The 19,128-nt window shown below is 42.3% G+C and overlaps 9 non-coding genes across 9 annotated transcripts; 4 read left to right on the top strand and 5 right to left on the bottom strand.

Annotated features, from left to right (window-relative positions):
• Nucleotides 1-984: 984 nt before the first annotated feature.
• trnam-cau lies at nucleotides 985-1,057 on the bottom strand. Its single transcript has one exon. It is a non-coding gene; the product is annotated as a tRNA-Met (tRNA).
• Nucleotides 1,058-2,025: 968 nt separating this feature from the next.
• trnay-gua lies at nucleotides 2,026-2,118 on the bottom strand. The gene is made up of 2 exons: nucleotides 2,082-2,118; nucleotides 2,026-2,061 (listed from the first exon to the last, which is right to left on the bottom strand). It is a non-coding gene; the product is annotated as a tRNA-Tyr (tRNA).
• A 588-nt stretch (nucleotides 2,119-2,706) lies between these two features.
• On the bottom strand, nucleotides 2,707-2,779 carry trnam-cau. Its single transcript has one exon. It is a non-coding gene; the product is annotated as a tRNA-Met (tRNA).
• Nucleotides 2,780-7,776: 4,997 nt separating this feature from the next.
• On the top strand, nucleotides 7,777-7,869 carry trnay-gua. Its single transcript has 2 exons — nucleotides 7,777-7,813; nucleotides 7,834-7,869. It is a non-coding gene; the product is annotated as a tRNA-Tyr (tRNA).
• Nucleotides 7,870-11,807: 3,938 nt separating this feature from the next.
• On the top strand, nucleotides 11,808-11,880 carry trnam-cau. The gene has a single exon. It is a non-coding gene; the product is annotated as a tRNA-Met (tRNA).
• A 1,173-nt stretch (nucleotides 11,881-13,053) lies between these two features.
• trnay-gua lies at nucleotides 13,054-13,146 on the bottom strand. Its single transcript has 2 exons — nucleotides 13,110-13,146; nucleotides 13,054-13,089 (listed from the first exon to the last, which is right to left on the bottom strand). It is a non-coding gene; the product is annotated as a tRNA-Tyr (tRNA).
• Nucleotides 13,147-16,749: 3,603 nt separating this feature from the next.
• Nucleotides 16,750-16,842, bottom strand: trnay-gua. Its single transcript has 2 exons — nucleotides 16,806-16,842; nucleotides 16,750-16,785 (listed from the first exon to the last, which is right to left on the bottom strand). It is a non-coding gene; the product is annotated as a tRNA-Tyr (tRNA).
• Nucleotides 16,843-17,974: 1,132 nt separating this feature from the next.
• On the top strand, nucleotides 17,975-18,047 carry trnam-cau. The gene has a single exon. It is a non-coding gene; the product is annotated as a tRNA-Met (tRNA).
• A 576-nt stretch (nucleotides 18,048-18,623) lies between these two features.
• Nucleotides 18,624-18,716, top strand: trnay-gua. Its single transcript has 2 exons — nucleotides 18,624-18,660; nucleotides 18,681-18,716. It is a non-coding gene; the product is annotated as a tRNA-Tyr (tRNA).
• Nucleotides 18,717-19,128: the final 412 nt, after the last annotated feature.

Genomic DNA, 19,128 nt, shown 5'->3' on the forward strand with positions numbered 1-19,128 from the left:
GCCCCACTTCTCTTCCCCGCTCAGGTCTGAAATGCTGTACACTGTCTAGCAGCTTGGGACGTCCTCCCAACGTGAAAAGCGCGATACAAATATAATGTTGTTACAGCATGGTATTTACGTGTTGAAACAGATAAAATCAGTACAAAGTAAACAGCGTTGCCTGTTCTGAGTATCACACTGAGGGTGCCTTGGGGTGGAAAGGATCTCAGATAGGATTGATTTGAGGAGAAATCCATTTGTCTTGCCATAGTCACTGCATACGAAGATTTGGTCCTAATGTCGCTGGTTCAATTCTGGCTCGAAAGAATTTTTAGGAACACAATAGGAAGCTAGAGAATCACACATATAGACTTTTCATGGACAATGTTTTTGTGACATTACTTGAATACAATAGTACACTTTTAGCTTTTTCTGTTTAATTCCTGGACAATATCACTGTATTCCAACATTGAAGATGATGCTACAATATTTGTGGTGTTGATGAAAAAGAAATCAGAAACTACCTTGGGAGCATGGTCACATGGTATCCGAAAATGTTTTTCAGCGTTGAATAACTAAAATCTGTATAAATAAGAAAAGTTGCCTGTTCTAAGGAAGAGGCTGCTGCTGATGTCGGGTGAAGAGGGGCTAAGATAGCATTGATTTCAGAAGAAATCAGAAGAAATAAATTTGCCTTGCCAAGTCGGTGCATTTTAAGATTTGGTGTGTCAGCAATTCTACCAACAACTAACGATGTCAGCATATTGGAGGCTTATGAGTGTGAGAAGGGAATTAGCTCAAATGGTAGAGCACTCGCTTAGCATGTGAGAGGTAGCGGGATCGATGCCCGCATTCTCCAGGATAGTTTTTCATCTCTTCATTGCTGAACTACACGGAAAATATTCAACATTGTGTCCTGCAGCCTGAACATGGTGGTCAAATGATGCGGGAGAACATATTATTAAATGGGCAGAATTATAACAACGTTAACAGTTTGCAAAAGTTTGCCCTCTCTGAGGATTGAACTCAGGACCTTCAGATTATGAGACTGACGCGCTGCCTACTGCGTTAAAAAGGTACTGAGTGCAATCATTTGCAACCATAACTATCATCATTATGTTTCACAAGTGGCACGATTGCTAATGAAGAGCAGTTTTGTGAAAAAGCTTTGCAGGCCTGTTGTTGTGAATTGGATTGTCGTTGAAATGCACAAGCAAGTCGGCATTAGGTTGTTGGTCGAATTCCTGCTCGAAGGAATTTTTAGTGATCAAAATAACTAGCTTGAGAATCAGACACATTTACTTGCCCTCCTCATGGACAACCATTGCATCGATCCCGCTACCTCTCACATGCTAAGCGAGCGCTCTACCATTTGAGCTAATTCCCCTCTCACACTCATAAGCCTCCAATTTGCTGACACACCAAATCTTAAAATGCACCGACTTGGCAAGGCGAAAATATTTCTTCTGAAATCAATGCTATCTTAACCCCTCTTCACCCCACATCAGCAGCAGCCTCTTCCTCAGAACAGGCAACGTTTCTTATTTGTACTGATTTCTTTTTCATCAACATTACAAATATTGTAGCATCATCTTCAATGTTGGAATACAGTAATCCAGCAGATCCTTTCCACCCCAAGGCACCCTCAGTGTGATACTCAGAACAAGCAACGCTGTTTACTTTCTACTGATTTTATCTGTTTCAACACGTAAATACCGTTTGCTCATGTCATGTGACCATAATTTCAAGATAATTTCCAATTTCTTTCTCAACAAAACCACAAATATTTTAGAATGTTTTCAGTGTTGGAAATACAGTGATATTGTCCAGCCATCATCAACAGGAAAAACGAAGTGAACTTCTCTATTTCGGTAACCTTGTAAAAAAAACCTTCCAACGATACAAACAATAAATGTGACTAGAAAACAATGGTGCTACTTCTCCATGCTGTACTCCGCACAAGGATAAAACACCCACAATGGTTGTCCATGAGGAGGACAAAAGGATGCGCCTGATTCTCTAACTTAATATTTTGTCCCAAAAAATTCCTTCGAGCCGGAATTGAACCAGCGACCTAAGGATGACTTTGTTGTGCATTCCCACTACAGTCCTCCGCTCTACCAGCTGAGCTATCGAAGGTCACAATATGAGGCCTCCAAAGATTTTAACAAACTTATTCTTCATTTGCCATCGTGCTGCTTGTCAAAAATGAGGGTGATAGCTCCTGCTGCTGATGGCTGCACTCAACAACAAAAACAACAACAACATTATATTTGTATAGCATTTCAGACCCGAGCTGGGGTCAGAGGGTTCGAAGGGAAGGCAAGAGAAGGGGGGGGGGGGCTAGCCGATGGCCTGGTCGAAGAGGATGTCGAAGAAGAAGAAGAAGAAGAAGAAGAAGAAGAAGAAGAAGAAGAAAAAGAAGGAGAAGATACTCAGTACCTTCTTAGTGCAGTAGGCAGCGCATCAGTCTTATAATCTGAAGGTCCTGAGTTTGACAAATCTAGTTGAATTTTTGATGAGTTCACCAACATGGCGGATAAGAGAACGTCTATGGATTTTCTCTATGTGGACTTTCAGAAGAACATTTGATGAAGTTACAAACAAGAGATTATTAGCAAAAATGAAAGAGCATGGAATTGGAGGTAACCTTGTGACATGGCTTGGTAATTGTTTGGGAGGCAAGTGACAGAGATTAGGGATAAAAGTGAGCAATTTGCAAAAGTTTGCCCTCTCTGAGGATCGAACTCAGGACCTTCAGATTATGAGACTGACGCGCTGCCTACTGCGCTAAGAAGGCACTGAGTGCAATCATTTGCAGCCGTAACTATCATCATCATGTTTCACAAGTGGCACGATTGCTAATGAAGAGCAGTTTTGTGTAAAAACTTTGCAGGCCTGGTGTTGTGACCTTTGATAGCTGAAATTTTAGAGCGGAGGATTGTCGTTGGAATGCAGAAGCAAATCGTCATTAGGTTGTTGGTTGAATTCCTGTTCAAAGGAACTTTTCGGGATGAAAATAACTAGCTTGAGAATCAGACACATTTACTTGCCCTCCTCATGGACAACCATTGTGGGTGTTTTATTCTTGTGGGGAGTACAGCATGTGAGAAGTAGCACCATTGTCATCTGATCACATTTATTGTTTGTATTGCTGGAAGTTACAATGTTATTTGCAAAGTTACTAGAATAATGTAGTTCACTTTTATCTTAAACTGTACTAACAAGAACACAAGAACATAAGAATTGCTAGACCAAAAAAAAGACCAAGGTCCATCTAATCGCCTTTTAACTTCCCGGTAGTTGCATACACACAATCTCAGGCTGTATCCTCTTGTTTTAACCTTCAGACTAGTTAAAAAAACCTGTCATGATCCACGTCATTTAGCCCCTTTAGAATCTTAAAGACAGCAATCATATCCCCTCTCAGTCTTCTCTTTTCCATCGTCAACATGCACAATTTACTTTGTCACTCCTCATAGTCCAATTCCTCCATTCCCTCAATCATTTCTGGTTAGCCTCCTCTGTATCTCTTGATTTCTCCAATATCCTTTTTGTACTCTGGCAACCACAACTGTACAAAGTACTCTGAGTATGTTCTCACCAATGATTTATACGGTGGCATAATTACCCCACAATTTTGATACTTCCTAACATCCGGTTTGCTTTACTCACTGGCACACAGCATTGTTGCGAGAGCTTTAATATATTATCAATCAGGAATTCCATGTACTTTTCATTTTTCATGCATATTATTTTCCTTCCGTTCAAATAATAGTACCTTCCTGGATTTTCTGTCCGCATGTGAAGTATATTACATTTCTCCACGTTGAATTTCATCTGCCACCAGTCTGTCAAATTACCAAGAATGATCAAATCCTCCTGTAACCTATGTTGTTCCGCTTTGTAATATACAACAACCACCACAACAACAACAACAAGATTGCATTTATAGAGCGCCTTTCACGTCGGGAGGACATCCCAAGGCGCTGGACTGTTGGGTCGGGACCCAAGCAGGGGGGAAATGGTCAGGGTGAGGGGAAGGAAGGGAGAGAGTGAGGAGGGGGTAGAGAGTCGAGAGGGGAGCTGAAGGCATGGTTGAAGAGAAAGGTCTTGAGACCGGCTTTGAAGGAGGAAAGGGAGGAAGCAAGGCGAAGGCACTGGGGGATGCAGTTCTAGAGCCGAGGGGCTGAGGGGCTGAAAGCCCGGCCACTGATGGTAGGCCGGTTAGGGCGGGGAATGTGGAGCAGACCGGAGCAAGAGGAACAGAGGGTATGGGCAGGTACGTGGGGGGATAGTATGTCGGAGAGGTAGGAGGGTACAAGGCCGTGAATGGCCTTATAGGTGAGGATGAGGATCTTGAATTCGGATATACCACCTACATTAGGTTGGTGTTATCTGCAAATTTAGCCACTGTGCTTGCGACTTCAACTCCAAATCATTTATAAAAATATGAAACAAAAGAGGTCCCAAAACAGACCCTTGTGGACGTCTACTGGTAACATTTTCCAATCTGATGACATTCCCTGTACCACCACCCTCTCGGTTCCTCCGTCAACCAGTTACGCATCCATTGTAATATACTCACACTGATTCCTGCTTCTTTACTTTCAGTACCAGCCTCTCAAGAGGAACTGTATCAAAGGCCTTACTGAAATCCAGATATACAATATTTATAGCCTGACCCTTATCAAGCTCCCTTATCACACCATCAAAGAAAACCAGTTAATTAGATTGGCAAGTTCCCCCCTTCATGAACCCTTATTGGCTATCATTTTGATTTTATTTCTTTACAGGTGCTCCATGATTTTATCCTTAATATGATTCTCTAGAATTTTACCCACAATGGACATCAAGGTTACTTGTCTGTAGCTTCCTGGATCACTTTTGTTACCTTTCTAAAAAAAACTAGGGGTAACATTTGCCTTTTTCCAGTTCCCTGGCACCTCTACAACTTCCTCCCTTAGTTTCTTCAGGATCCTCAGATGCAATATATTTGGCCTCTGAGTTTTATTTACCTTAAGTTTGCACAGCTGTGTTTGGCAAACATGCTGGTAGTGACATGATTATTATCACAACTATCCCCTACAAAATTTTTGCGGTTCTCTTTCCAGATAAAATAATTTATCCGTCTCCTCCTTAGTAGAAACTGATGCAAAAAAGTGATTTAGCACTTTTGCAGCCTATGTAGCATGAGCACAGGCTGCAATAATGGGTATGATAATATTAGTATGTTTTCAATACATGAAATGATGCTACAAATGCTACAACATCTGTAGTGTATGACAAAAAACACCACAAATTCTAAACTCAACACAAACCTGTTCTGAGGAAGAGGCTGCGGCTGATGTTGGGTGAAGAGGAGACAGATAGCATTAATTTGAGGAGAAATGTTTCTCCTTTGCCACATCAGTACATCCTAAGATTTGGTGTGTCAGCGCACTGGAGACTTCTGAGTGTGAGAGGGGAATTAGCTCAAATGGTAGAGCGCTCGCTTAGCATGTGAGAGGTAGCGGGATCGATGCCCGTATTCTCCAGTGTAGTTTTCCATCTGTTCACTTCAAGGAAAATATTGAACATTCTGTCCTGCAGCCTGAACATGGTGATCAAATGGTGCAGGAGAACATTTTACTTTGTGGGCAGAATGAGAATGAAGGGAATAATCTGGCACTGGCATTCTGCTTGTCCTTCGCACCCTCCGCTCCACCATTGGAGCGCGTGCATTCAGCCACTACCCCCCAAAACTGACAAACACTCTCCTCAATCCCTCCCCCTTGCCCCCTCTCTTCCCTTTCTCAAGAGCCAACTGAAAATCTTCCTTTTCAACCATGCGTATGGCCACCAGCAATCCCCCATCCACCTCTGGCTCGAAGTTGTTGTTGTAACCCTGGAAGTTACCAATTTATTTTCACAAAGTTACTCGAATACATTAATTCACCTTAGGTTTTATGATGAAGTGGACTGGACAATATCAGGGGTCAATAATTTTGAGTGTTTTCAACAACCCAAACTATGCTGAAATATTTGTGGTGTTTGATGAAAAAGCAGATATTCTAACCTGAACAGGTGGTCAAATTGTATGTTAGTGTATTTTTGAGAGTGTGATCTGGGAAAATCAGTACCAAAGCAAGTGCAATCTTTTCTGAAGATCACTCTGAGGGTCATATTTGGTAGAGAGGGGCTCAGATAGCAACAACAACAACAACAAGATTCCATTTCACGTCAGGAGGACGTCCCAAGGCACTGTACAGTTGGGTCGATAGGATTAGGGAACATATTTTCATTTTTGCACATTACCACATCTTAAGATTTGGTGTGTCGGTCTATGGGGAAGGATTCTGACTCTGTGAGGGGAATTAGCTCAAATGGTAGAGCGCTCGCTTTGCATGTGAGAGGTAGCGGGATCGATGCCTGCATTCTCCAGTGTAGTTTTTTGTTTTAATCACTTGAAGTCAAAGTTACAAAGTTACTCGAATACATTAATTCACCTAAGATTTTTCTGATGAAGCGAATAAAGCGATTAATTTGCAAAAGTTAGCCCTCTCTGAGGATTGAACTCAGGACCTTCAGATTATGAAACACAAAATACTGCAGATGCTGGAAATCTGAAACAAAAAAAGAAGTCACTGGGAACACTCAGCAGTTCAGGCAAAGATATTCTTCCTAGGTCACGAGGCAAGGACCTCGTGACTTTCGTTCTTCCCTTTTACCCTGCTCACCTTCTTTGCTATTTGTTTCCGTACTTGTGTTTGATGATGTGTTCACTAAAATCCATTTTCACAGCCACATCTCTTTCCTCAGTAATTGTCTTAAACTGCAACTAATTCCATATCGATTCCGTCTGATATTCCACCCATCCTGCTTTCAATCCACCCACGATCACAGGTGCCTCCGTGAAATTCAGCTCTCTTCGAGTCTCTGCTCTTGCCGCCTCATTTGATCTACTGTCTTCAGCATGCGCTGAAACATGCATACACTCAACCTTTCCCATCAGCATCAAAAGCACACATTATCTCAGAAATGCCCTATTTGCTGAAAGCCCGACCGCCGATGGTGGGGCAGGCCAGGCAGGCCGGAGCCTGCTGAGTGAGAGAGCGGGCAGGTTGATAAGAGGTTGCAGGTTAGTGAGGTAGGAAGGGGCAAGGCTGTCGAGGGCCTTGAAGGTGAGGACGAGGATTTTGAACTCCGTCCTCTGAGGGACGGGGTGCCACAGTAGCCAGGTGAGTGAGGGTGGGGGTGAAAGTGTCACGGACTCTGGTGCAGGAGTGAACATGTGCTGCAGACTTCTGGAAGATTTGCAGCTTGTGGAGGGAAGAGTTGACAGTGCGGTGACTGAAGTAGAAGCTGTTTATAAAGACAAAAGTGGAAACCAGGATCTGAACCCTTCAAGTTTGAGATGAGAGGAGAGTTGGTGGAGGAGGATAGAGTGGTCAACTATCAGAGGTAGCAGAGACATCAAGGACGGCGAGGAGACAGCCTGGTCACAGAAGGACACAATGTCATTTGTCACTTTGACCAGGGCTGTTTCTGTGTTGTGTACAGCATGGAAACCCGATTGGTTGGTTTCGTATAGGGAGTGGAGGGAGAGGAAGGAGCAAAGCTCGGAAGCTACAACACATTGAAGGAGCTCCAACAGGAAAGTGAGGTTGGAGACAGGGCGGTAATTTGAGAGCAGGAATGAGTCCGGGGAAGGTTTTTTGAGGATACGGGTGAAGATGGCTCTTTTCATGTGGTGCAAAAGGTGCCAATGGATTCAGATCAAATTTGCGAAAAAGCTTTGCAGACCTGGTATTGTAACCTTCGATAGCTCAGTTGGTAGAGCGGAGGACTGTAGTGGGAATGCAGAGCAAAGTCATCCTTAGGTCGCTGGTTCAATTCCGGCTCGAAGGAATTTTTGGTGTCAAAATATCAAGCTAGAGGAGCACATATACGTGTCCACAGCGTGGACAACAATTGCGGGAGTTTTATTCTGGTGGGGTGCACAGCAGATGAGAAGTAGCAAAGTTGTTGTCTTATCAGATTTCTAGTTTGTGATGTTGGGAGTTACAAAGTTTTCTGTGACATTACTTGAACACAGTTACACACTTTTAGGTTTTCTGTTGATGGGCTGCATTACATTACTGTATTTCCAACACTAAAAACAATGCTAAAATATTGGTGGTGTTGATGTAAGATAAATCAGAAATATCATGAGATCATGCTTGCATGATATGAGCAAATGTCACTTAAATGATGAATCAGACAAACTTAGTACAAAGTAAGCATTAGTTGATCTGAGGAAGAGGCTGAGACTAAGTGGGGTGTGGAGGGGCTCATATAGCATTCATTTAAGGAGAAATATTTTTGTCTTGCCATATCAGAGCATCTTAAGATTTGAAGAGTCAGCCTACTGGAGGCTGGTGGGTGTGAAATGGGAATTAGCTCAAATGGTTGAGCTCTCACTTAGCATGTGAAATGTAACTGATTTGAAGCCTCCATTCTCCAGTGTAGTTTTCCATTTTAAACACCTCAGATTGAACACACCTCAAACCACTTAACTCAAGGTAATACAACCCAGCTTCATGCAACCTGGCATCTTAATTTAACCCTTGAAGGCCTGGTGTTTTTTGGTGAATCTCGGTTGTACACCCTGTATGGCTAATCTATATGTTCTTATGTGTGGCACCCAAAACAGTTCTCCAGATGGAGTCTGACCAAGGCTCTCAACAACTGAAGCATTATTTCCACACCTTTGGTTTCCAGACCCTTGAAATAAAGGCTAACAGTCCATTAGCTTTTTGATAATGTTTTATACCTGTGAACTAGTTTTGGTGGTTTGTGTATACGGACACCCAAATCCCTTTCCTCCTCCACAGTTCCTAGTTTCTCAACATGAAGAACATATTCTGATTTGCTTTCTTGGGTCATAGTGGATGACCTCACACTTTCCCACATTGAACTCCAACTGCCACAGTTTTGCCCCCTCACTTAATCCATCTATATCCTTCAGTAACTTCCTGCTCTCATCTACACAATTTGCTGTGCCTCCTAACTTTGTTTCAACTGTAAATTTGAATACACGACTCTGCATTCTCTAACCAAGTGTTTTTAACGTTGGGTGAGAAGTTGAGGACCAAAAAAAATGACTTGGGAAAACCTTTTCTCACAACCTGCCATTCAACAACAACAAAAACTCCCATTTATGTAATGTTTCAGAGCGCTTGACAGTGGCGGAGCTTGACTACAAGCCGGGGGAATGGGGAGATGTCCCTCTCCACCAAATATCACCCTCAGAGTCATCTTCAGAAAAGATTGCACTTCCTTTTGTACTGATTTTACCTGATCAGAAAAGATAAAACTTGCTTTGGTACTGATTTTCCCAGATCACACTCTCAAAAATACACTAACATTCAATTTGACCACCTGTTCAGGTTAGAATTTCTGCTTTTTAATCAATCAAACACCACAAATATTTCAGCATAGTTTGGGTTGTTGAAAACACTCAAAATTATTGAACCCTGATATTGTCCAGTCCACTTCATTAGAAAAACTAAGGTGAATTAATGTATTCGAGTAACTTTGTAAAAATGTTTTGGTAACTTCCAGGATTACAACAACAACAACTTCGAGCCAGACATGGATGGGGGGTTGCTGGTGGCGACAAGCTTGGTTGAAAAGGAAGATTTTCAGTTGGGTCTTGAGAAAGGGAAGAGAGGGGGCAAGTGGGAGGAATTGAGGAGAGTGTTTGTCAGTTTTGGGGGCTAGTGGCTGAATGCACGCGCTCCAATGGTGGAGTGAAGGGTGCGAAGGACAAGCAGAATGCCAATGCCAGATTATTCCCTTCATTCTCATTCTGCCCACAAAGTAAAATGTTCTCCCGCACCATTTGATCACCATGTTCAGGCTGCAGGACAGAATGTCCAATATTTTCCTTGACGCGCAGCAATGAACACATGGAAAACTACACTGGAGAATGCGGGCATCGATCCCGCTACCTCTCACATGCTAAGCGAGCGCTCTACCATTTGAGCTAATTCCCCTCACACTCAGAAGTCTCCAGTGTGCTGACACACCAAATCTTAGGATGTACTTATGTGGCAAAGGAGAAACATTTCTCCTCAAACTAATGCTATCTGTCTTCTCTTCACCCAACATCAGCCTCAGCCTCTTCTTCAGAACAGGTTTGTGTTGAGTTTAGAATTTGTGTTTTTTTTTATCATACACTACAGATGTTGTAGCATTTGTAGCATCATTTCATGTATTGCAAACATACTAATATTATCATACCCATTATTACAGCCTGTGCTCATGCTATATAGGCTGCAAAAGTGCTAAATCACTTTTTAGCATCAGTTTCTACTAAGGAGGAGATGGATAAATTATTTTATCTGGAAAGAGAGCCCTCAAAATTTTGTAGGGGATAGTAGTGATAATAATGATATCACTACCAGCATGTTTGTCAAACACAGCTGTACAAACTTAAGGTAAATAAAACTCAGAGGCCAGTTTTATTGCATCTGAGGATCCTGAAGAAACTAAGGGAGGAAGTTGTAGAGGTGCCAGGGCACTGGGAAAAGAAAAATGTTACCCCTAGTTTTTTTTAGAAAGGTAACAAAAGTGATCCAGATGCTACAGTTTAGTAACCTTGATATCCATTGTGGGTAAAATTCTGGAGAATCTTATTAAGGATAAAATCATGGAGCAACTGGAAAGAAATAAAATCAAAAATAATAAGCCAATAAGAGTTCATGAAGGGTGGAACTTGCCAATCTAATTTACTGGCTTTCTTTGATGGTGTGATAAGGGAGCTTGATAAGCGTAGGCTATGAATGTTGTATCTCTGGATTTCAGTAAGGCCTTTGATGCAGTTCCTCTTGAGAGGCTGGTACTGAAAGTAAAGAAGCGGGAATCAGTGTGAGTATATTACAATGGATATGTAACTGACTGAAGAATTGAGAGGGTGGTGGTACAGGGAATCTCATCAGATTGAAAAATTTTACCAGTAGAGTACCACAAGGGTCTGTTTTGGGATCTCTTCAGTTTTATATTTTTATAAATGATTTGGAGTAGAAGTCGCATGCACAGTGGCTAAATTTGCAGATAACACCAACCTAATGTAGATGGTAGACTACAAAGCGGAACAACATAGGTTACAGGAGGATTTGATCATTCTTGGTAATTGGGCAGACTGGTGGCAGATGAAATTCAACAGGAAGAAATGTAATATATTTCACATGCGGACAGAAAATCCAGGAAGGGACTATTATTTGAATGGAAGGAAAATAATATGCATGAAAAATAAAAAGTACGTGGAAGTCCTGATGGACAATATATTAAAGCTGTCCCAACAATGCTGTGTGCCAGTGAATAAAGCAAACTGGGTGTTAGGATGTATCAAAGGATCAATAGCAAGCCAAAATTGTGGGGTAATCATGCCACCGTATAAATGATTGGTGAGACCGTACTAAGAGTACTTTGTACAGTTGTAGTTGCCCCAGTACAAAAAGGATTTTGGAGAAATCAAGAAGATACAGAGGAGGGTAACCAGAAATGATTGAGGGAATGGAGGAATTGGACTATGAGGAGTGACAAAGTAAATTGTTACTTATTTTATAAGTTATTTTTATTAGTTATTTTCATCCTTAAAAGTTCCTTTGAGCAGGAATTCAACCAACAACCCAATGATGATTTGCTTGTGCACTCCAACAACAGTCCTCCGCTCTAAAAGCTAAGCTGGTGAAGGTCACAACACCAGGCCTGCAAAGCTTTTTCACAAAACTGCTCTTCATTAGCAATCGTATTGTAAAACATGATGGTGATAGCTTCGGCTGCAAATGATTGCACTCAGTGCCTTCTTAGCGCAGTAGGCAGCGCGTCAGTCTCATAATCTGAAGGTCCTGAGTTCAATCCTCAGAGAGGGCAAACTTTTGCAAACTGCTAACTTTGTTATCATTCTGCCAATTTAATAAAATGTTGTCCTGCAACATTTGACCACCATGTTCAGGCTGCAGGACACAATGTTGAATATTTTCCGTGTAGTGCAGCAATGAAGAGATGAAAAACTTCACTGGAGAATGCGGGCATCGATCCCGGTACCTCTCACATGCTAAACGAGCGCTCTACCATTTGAGCTAATTTCCCTCTCACACTCATAAGCCTCCAATTTGCTGACACACCAAATCTTAAAATGCACCGACTTGGCAAGGCGAAAATATTTCTTCTGAAATCTATGCTATTTTAGCCCCTCTTCACCCGACATCAGCAGCAGCCTCTTCCTCAGAACAGACAACATTGCTTATTTACACTGATTTTAGTGATTCAACACACAAAAACATTTTTTGATATCATGTGACCATGCTTCCAAGGTAGTTTCTGATTTCTTTTTCATCAACACCACAAATATGGCAGCATCATCTTCAATGTTGGAATACAGTGATATTGTCCAGGAATTAAATAGAAAAAACTAAAAGTGGACTATTGTATTCAAGTAATGTCACAAAAACGTTGTCCATGAAAAGGAAAAGTCTACGTGTGTGATCCTCTAGCTTCATATTGTGTTCCGAAAAATACTTTCGAGCCAGAATTGAACCAGCGACATTAGGACCAAATCTTAATATGCAGTGACCAGAGCAAGACAAATAGATTTCTCCTCAAATCAATCCTATCTGAGATCCTTTCCACCCCAGGGCACTCTCAATGTGATACTCAGAACAGGCAATGCTGCCTATTTTGTACTGATTTTATCTGTTTCAACACGTAAATACTGTTTGCTCAAGTCATGTGACCATAATATCAAGATAGTTTCCGATTTCTTTCTCATCAAAGCCACGAACATTTTAGAAATGTTTTCAATGTTGAAAATACAGTGATATTGTCCAGCCATCGTAAACAGGAAAAACGTAGGGATCTTCTGTATTTCTGTAACGTTGTAAAAAAAAACTTCCAGCGATACAAACAATAAATGTGACTAGAAAACAATGGTGCTACTTCTCCATGCTGTACTCCGCACAACGATAAAACACCCACAATGATTGTCCATGAGGAGGACAAATGGATGCACCTGATTCTCTAACTTAATATTTTGACACCAAAAATTCCTTCGAGCCGGAATTGAACCAGCGACCTAAGGATGACTTTGTTGTGCATTCCCACTACAGTCCTCCGCTCTACCAGCTGAGCTATCGAAGGTCACAACATGAGGCCTCCAAATATTTTTCACAAACGTATTCTTCATTTGCAATTGTGCTACTTGTCATAAGTGATGGTGATAGCTCCGGCTGCTGATGGGTGCACTCAACAACAACAACAACATTATATTTGTATAGCGCCTTTCACGTTGGGAGGACGTCCCAGTGTACAGCATTTCAGACCCGAGCTGGGGTCAGGGAAGTAGAAGGGAGGGGAAGAGAAAAGGGGCTAGCCGATGGCATGGTCGAAGAGGATGTTGAAGAAGAAGAAGAAAAAGAAGGAGAAAAAGGAGAAGATACTCAGTACCTTCTTAATGCAGTAGGCAGCGCATCAGTCTTATAATCTGAAGGTCCTGAGTTTGATCCTCAGAGAGGATCCTCATTTTTTCTATCACCAGCGACAGTGTGCCTGAGCACTTGGACAAATATGATACAATACAAAATGCAATACAAAATTACACTCGTATAGCATCTTTCACGTCCAGAGAATGTCAACTTTGATTTGTGAAGGTTATATCATATCTGACAAATCTAGTTGAATTTTTGAGGAGTTCACCAACATGGAGGATAAGAGAACGTCTATGGATGTTCTCTATGTGGACTTTCAGAAGAAATTTGATGAAGTTACAAACGAGAGATTATTAGCAAAGATGAAAGAGCATGGAATTTGAGGTAACCTTGTGACATGGCTTGGTAATTGTTTGGGAGGCAAGTGACAGAGAGTAGGGATAAAGGCAATGTTTCCACATAAACTCTCTGACCCACAACTGTGGCCAAACCACGGCCTTGACATCCTCGAACTGTCCATCACAGACAAGGCCATCCTAGTCCATTTCCTCATTTCCCGATTCTCCCACACCACAACCCCCTCTTCCAAACTCTCCACCATCTTTTTCTGACCTGGAAAAAAGCTTCCACCTGAATCCTTCATGAATTACCTCGCTTCTTCGGATTTCTTCTCACTCTAGCCTGCCACTCGCAGTGATCCTAATGCAGCCATCAAGCTATTAAACAATCTCCTCTCTGCAGCCCTCAACTCCCTTGCCCCCTGAAATTCAGGTCTGTCTCTGAATCTACCCACACCCACTTGTATAACGGTCACTCCCTCAAAACTAAAACCCGGAAGCTCCAACTTCTTTGTGTCAAAGATTCAAAATATCCACTTCGCTGCATCCTCTTCCCCTCTCCTTACTTCCACACACGTCAGACCATCTCCACCATCTCCTCCTTCCACCGTGGCCGTGACCACACCCCAATCCCTACATTCCTTTGACCCAATTACTTCCACATCCCTCTTAACCACCGTTTCCCAGAAGAAGCCCATCACGTGCTGCCTCAAAACCCTCCCCACCCACCTACAGGTCTCCCAACTCCCCTTGCTTCATCCCTGCTGGCCAACATGATCAACCAGTGTCTGTCCTCCGATTCTGCTCCACCCCTCCTTAAAACCGTTGTCATCACGACCCTCTTCAAAAAACTCACACTTGACCCTTCCTACCTCACAAATTACTGAGCTATTACCAACCACCCATTCCTTTCAAAGCACAAGAATGCATTGCGAATAAGCAGCTTTGCTCTCACTTCTCCATACACTCCCACCTCGACCCCTTCCAGTCTGATTTCTGCCCTGCCCATCGCACAGAGGCAGGGCTTGTCAAAGTCACAAATAAAATCGTCTCTCTCTGTGAACAAGGCTCCCTGTGCCTCCTCATCCTCCTGGACCTCTCCGATGCATATGCCACAGTTGACAAGGCTATCCTCGTCCATTTATCCAAACAGCGGATATCACACAAATCTACTCCGACTCCAACTATCCAGCCTATCCATTAGACTTACCGAATCATTGCGCCACCGAGGCAACAGGTTCAACCCACAACTGTTTCCTTTCCCACATCCAGTCCCTCACCATGACCGCATTCTTCCATTTCGGTCATATTGCCCGCCTCCGACCGTACCTTACCCCTGACGCAGCCAAAACATTTGTCCATGCATTTATCATCTCCCAACTGACTTCTCAAATGCCTTCTTTGTCGATCTCTCCAGCTCCACCGTGCACAGGATCCAACTGATCCAAAACTTCCAAGCCCATATACTCACCCGTATGAAACCGTCTTCCTACATGTCTTCCTACGTGTTGCTTTGCAAGCGAGAGACCTGAGTTCAATTCCAGGCAGGGCGAAACCTTGGGCAAGTTTCCTTACTCCACACGTCTAATAATAATCCCTCCAAAACCAAAAACAGTAATAAAATTTGGTCATTTTCAATCTATGACTGTTTGTGGGACATTGCTCTGCGCAATTGGCTGCCGCGTTCGCCCACAAATATACAGTCAATTCACTTTACAGTGTGTTCTGTGAAGCACTTTGGGACGTCCTCCTGACGTGAAAAGCGCTGTATCAAATGCAAGGATTATTATTATTATTATTACATCCGTCAGCGTTGCCCCTTCATTCCCCATTTTCAGATTGCGTCTCAAGACCTTCCAATTCGACTGGGCCTACGGTCACCTCCCCATTCCCCCGACTTGTAGTCAAGCAGCGCCACGGTCAAGTGCTCTGAAACATTATATAAATGGGAGTTTTTGTTGTGAATGGCAGGTTTTGACATGAGGTGTTCCCAAGTCATTTTTTTGGTCCTCAACTTCTCACCCAACATTAAAATCACTTGGTTAGGGAATACAGAGTCATGTATTCAAATTTGCAGTTGAAACAAAGTTAGGAGGCACAGTAAATTGTGCAGATGAGAGCAGGAAGTTACTGAAATATATAGATGGATTAAGTGAGTGGGCAAAACTGTGGCAGATGGAGTTCAATGTGGGAAAGTGTGAGGTCATCCACTATGACGCAAGAAGGTAAATCAGAATATGTTCTTCATGTTGAGAAACTAGGAACTGTGGAGGAGGAAAGAGATTTGAGAGTCCATATACACAAACCACTAAAATCTAGTTCACAGGTTTAAAACGTTATCAAAAAGCTAATGGAATGTTGGCCTTTATTTCAAGAGTCTGGAAACCAAAGGTGAGGAAATAATGCTTCAGTTGATTAGAGCCTTGGTCAGACTCCATCCCTCATTCCTGCCCCTTCATTCCTCATTTTCAGATTGCGTCTCAAGACCTTCCTATTCAACTGGGCCTATGGTCACCTCCCCATCCCCCGGCTTGTAGTCAAGCTCTGCCACTGTCAAGTGCTTTGAGACACTTAGTCTCAGCCTCTTCCTCAGATCTGGTAATGCTTACTTTGTACTAATTTTGTCTGATTGATCATTTAAGTGACATTTGCTTGTATCATGCAAGCATGACCTCATGATAGTTTCTGATTTATCTTTCATCAACACCACCAATATTGTAGCATTGCTTTTACTGTTGGAAATACAGTGATGTAATGCAGCCCATCAACAGAAAACCTAAAAGTGGGTTACTGTATTCAAGTAACGTCACAGAAAACTTTGTAACTCCCAACATCACAAACAAGAAATCTGATGAGACAACAACTTTACTACTTCACATCTGCTGTGCACCCCACCAGAATAAAACTCCTGCAATTGTTGTCCATGCTGTGGACACGTATAAGTGCTCCTCTAGCTTGATATTATTGTGCCCAAAAATTCCTTCGAGCCGGAATTGAACCAGCGACCTAAGGATGACTTTGCTCTGCATTCCCACTACAGTCCTCCGCTCTACCAACTGAGCTATCGAAGGTCACAATACCAGGTCTGCAAAGCTTTTTCACAAATTTGGTCTTAATCCATTGGCACCTTTCGCACCACATGAAAAGAGCCATCATCACTCGTATCCTCAAAGAACCTTCCCCGGACTCATTCCTGCTCTCAAAATACCGCCCTATCTCCAACCTCACTTTCCTGTTGAAGCTCCTTCAATGTGTTTCTCCAAAAGAGATTTTGGAGAAATCGAGAGGATACAGAGGAGGGTAACCAGAAATGATTGAGGGAATGGAGGAATTGGACTATGGGGAGTGACAAAGTAAATTGGGCATGTTGACGATGGAAAACAGAAGATTGAGAGGGTTTATGATTGCTGCCTTTAAGATTCTAAAGGGGCTAAACGACATGGATCATGACAAGTTGTTTTAACTAGTTTGAAGATTAATACCAGTGGATTACAGCCTGAGATTGAATGGGGAAAAATTCAGAATATATCTATCGAAGCATCATTTCAGTGAGCGAATAGTAAACCTGTGAAACAGGTTCCCTCGGGAGAAGGTTGAAGCAGGAAATGTTGATTGCTTCAAAAACAGATGTGCTAGTTTTCTTTAAGAAATAAGATTATGGGACACAGTAAATAGATAGTTCTGCACATGTGAGCATGCAACTACTGGGAAGGTGGAAGGCGATTAGATGGACCTTGGTCTTCTCATTGGTCCAACAGTTCTTATGTTCTATGTTCTTGTTAGTACAGTTTAAGATAAAAGTGAACTGCAGTATTCTAGTAACTTTGCAAATAACATTGTAACTTCCAGCAATACAAACAATCAATGTGATTAGATGACAATGGTGCTACTTCTCACATGCTGTACTCCCCACAAGAATAAAACACCCACAATGGTTGTCCATGAGGAGAGCAAGTAACTGTGTCTGATTCTCAAGCTAGTTATTTTCATCCCGAAAAGTTCCTTTGAGCAGGAATTCAACCAACAACCTAATGACGATTTGCTTCTGCATTCCAACGACAATCCTCCGCTCTAAAATCTAAGCTATCAAAGGTCACAACACCAGGCCTGCAAAGCTTTTACACAAAACTGCTCTTCATTAGCAATCGTGCCACTTGTGAAACATGATGATGATAGTTACGGCTGCAAATGATTGCACTCAGTGCCTTCTTAGCGCAGTAGGCAGCGCGTCAGTCTCATAATCTGAAGGTCCTGAGTTCGATCCTCAGAGAGGGCAAACTTTTGCAAATTGCTCACTTTTATCCCTAATCTCTGTCACTTGCCTCCCAAACAATTACCAAGCCATGTCACAAGGTTACCTCCAATTCCATGCTCTTTCATTTTTGCTAATAATCTCTTGTTTGTAACTTCATCAAATGTTCTTCTGAAAGTCCACATAGAGAACATCCATAGACGTTCTCATATCCGCCATGTTGGTGAACTCATCAAAAATTCAACTAGATTTGTCAAACTCAGGACCTTCAGATTATAAGACTGATGCGCTGCCTACTGCACTAAGAAGGTATTAAGTATCTTCTTCTTCTTCTTCTTCTTCTTCTTCTTCTTCTTCTTCTTCTTCTTCGACATCCTCTTCGACCAGGCAATCGGCTAGCCCCCCCCCTTCTCTTGCCTTCCCTTCGAACCCTCTGACCGCAGCTCGGGTCTGAAATGCTATACAAATATAATGTTGTTGTTGTTTTTGTTGTTGAGTGCAGCCATCAGCAGCAGGAGCTATCACCCTCATTTTTGACAAGCAGCACGATTGCAAATGAAGAATAAGTTTGTTAAAATCTTTGGAGGCCTCATATTGTGACCTTCAATAGCTCAGCTGGTAGAGTGGAGGACTGTAGTGGGAATGCACAACAAAGTCATCCTCAGGTTGCTGGTTCAATTCCGGCTCGAAGGAATTTTTTGGGACAAAATATTAAGTTAGAGAATCAGGCGCATCCTTTTGTCCTCCTCATGGACAACCATTGTGGGTGTTTTATCCTTGTGCGGAGTACAGCCTGGAGAAGTAGCACCATTGTTTTCTAGTCACATTTATTGTTTGTATCGTTGGAAGGTTTTTTTTACAAGGTTACCGAAATAGAGAAGTTCACTTCGTTTTTCCTGTTGATGATGGCTGGACAATATCACTGTATTTCCAACACTGAAAACATTCTAAAATATTTGTGGTTTTGTTGAGAAAGAAATTGGAAATTATCTTGAAATTATGGTCACATGACATGAGCAAACGGTATTTACGTGTTGAAACAGATAAAATCAGTAGAAAGTAAACAGCGTTGCCTGTTCTGAGTATCACACTGAGGGTGCCTTGG

This window comes from Callorhinchus milii, unplaced genomic scaffold, assembly GCF_018977255.1.
Source record: "Callorhinchus milii isolate IMCB2004 unplaced genomic scaffold, IMCB_Cmil_1.0 Scaffold2, whole genome shotgun sequence".
In the NCBI taxonomy this organism is placed as follows: Eukaryota; Metazoa; Chordata; class Chondrichthyes; order Chimaeriformes; family Callorhinchidae; genus Callorhinchus; species Callorhinchus milii.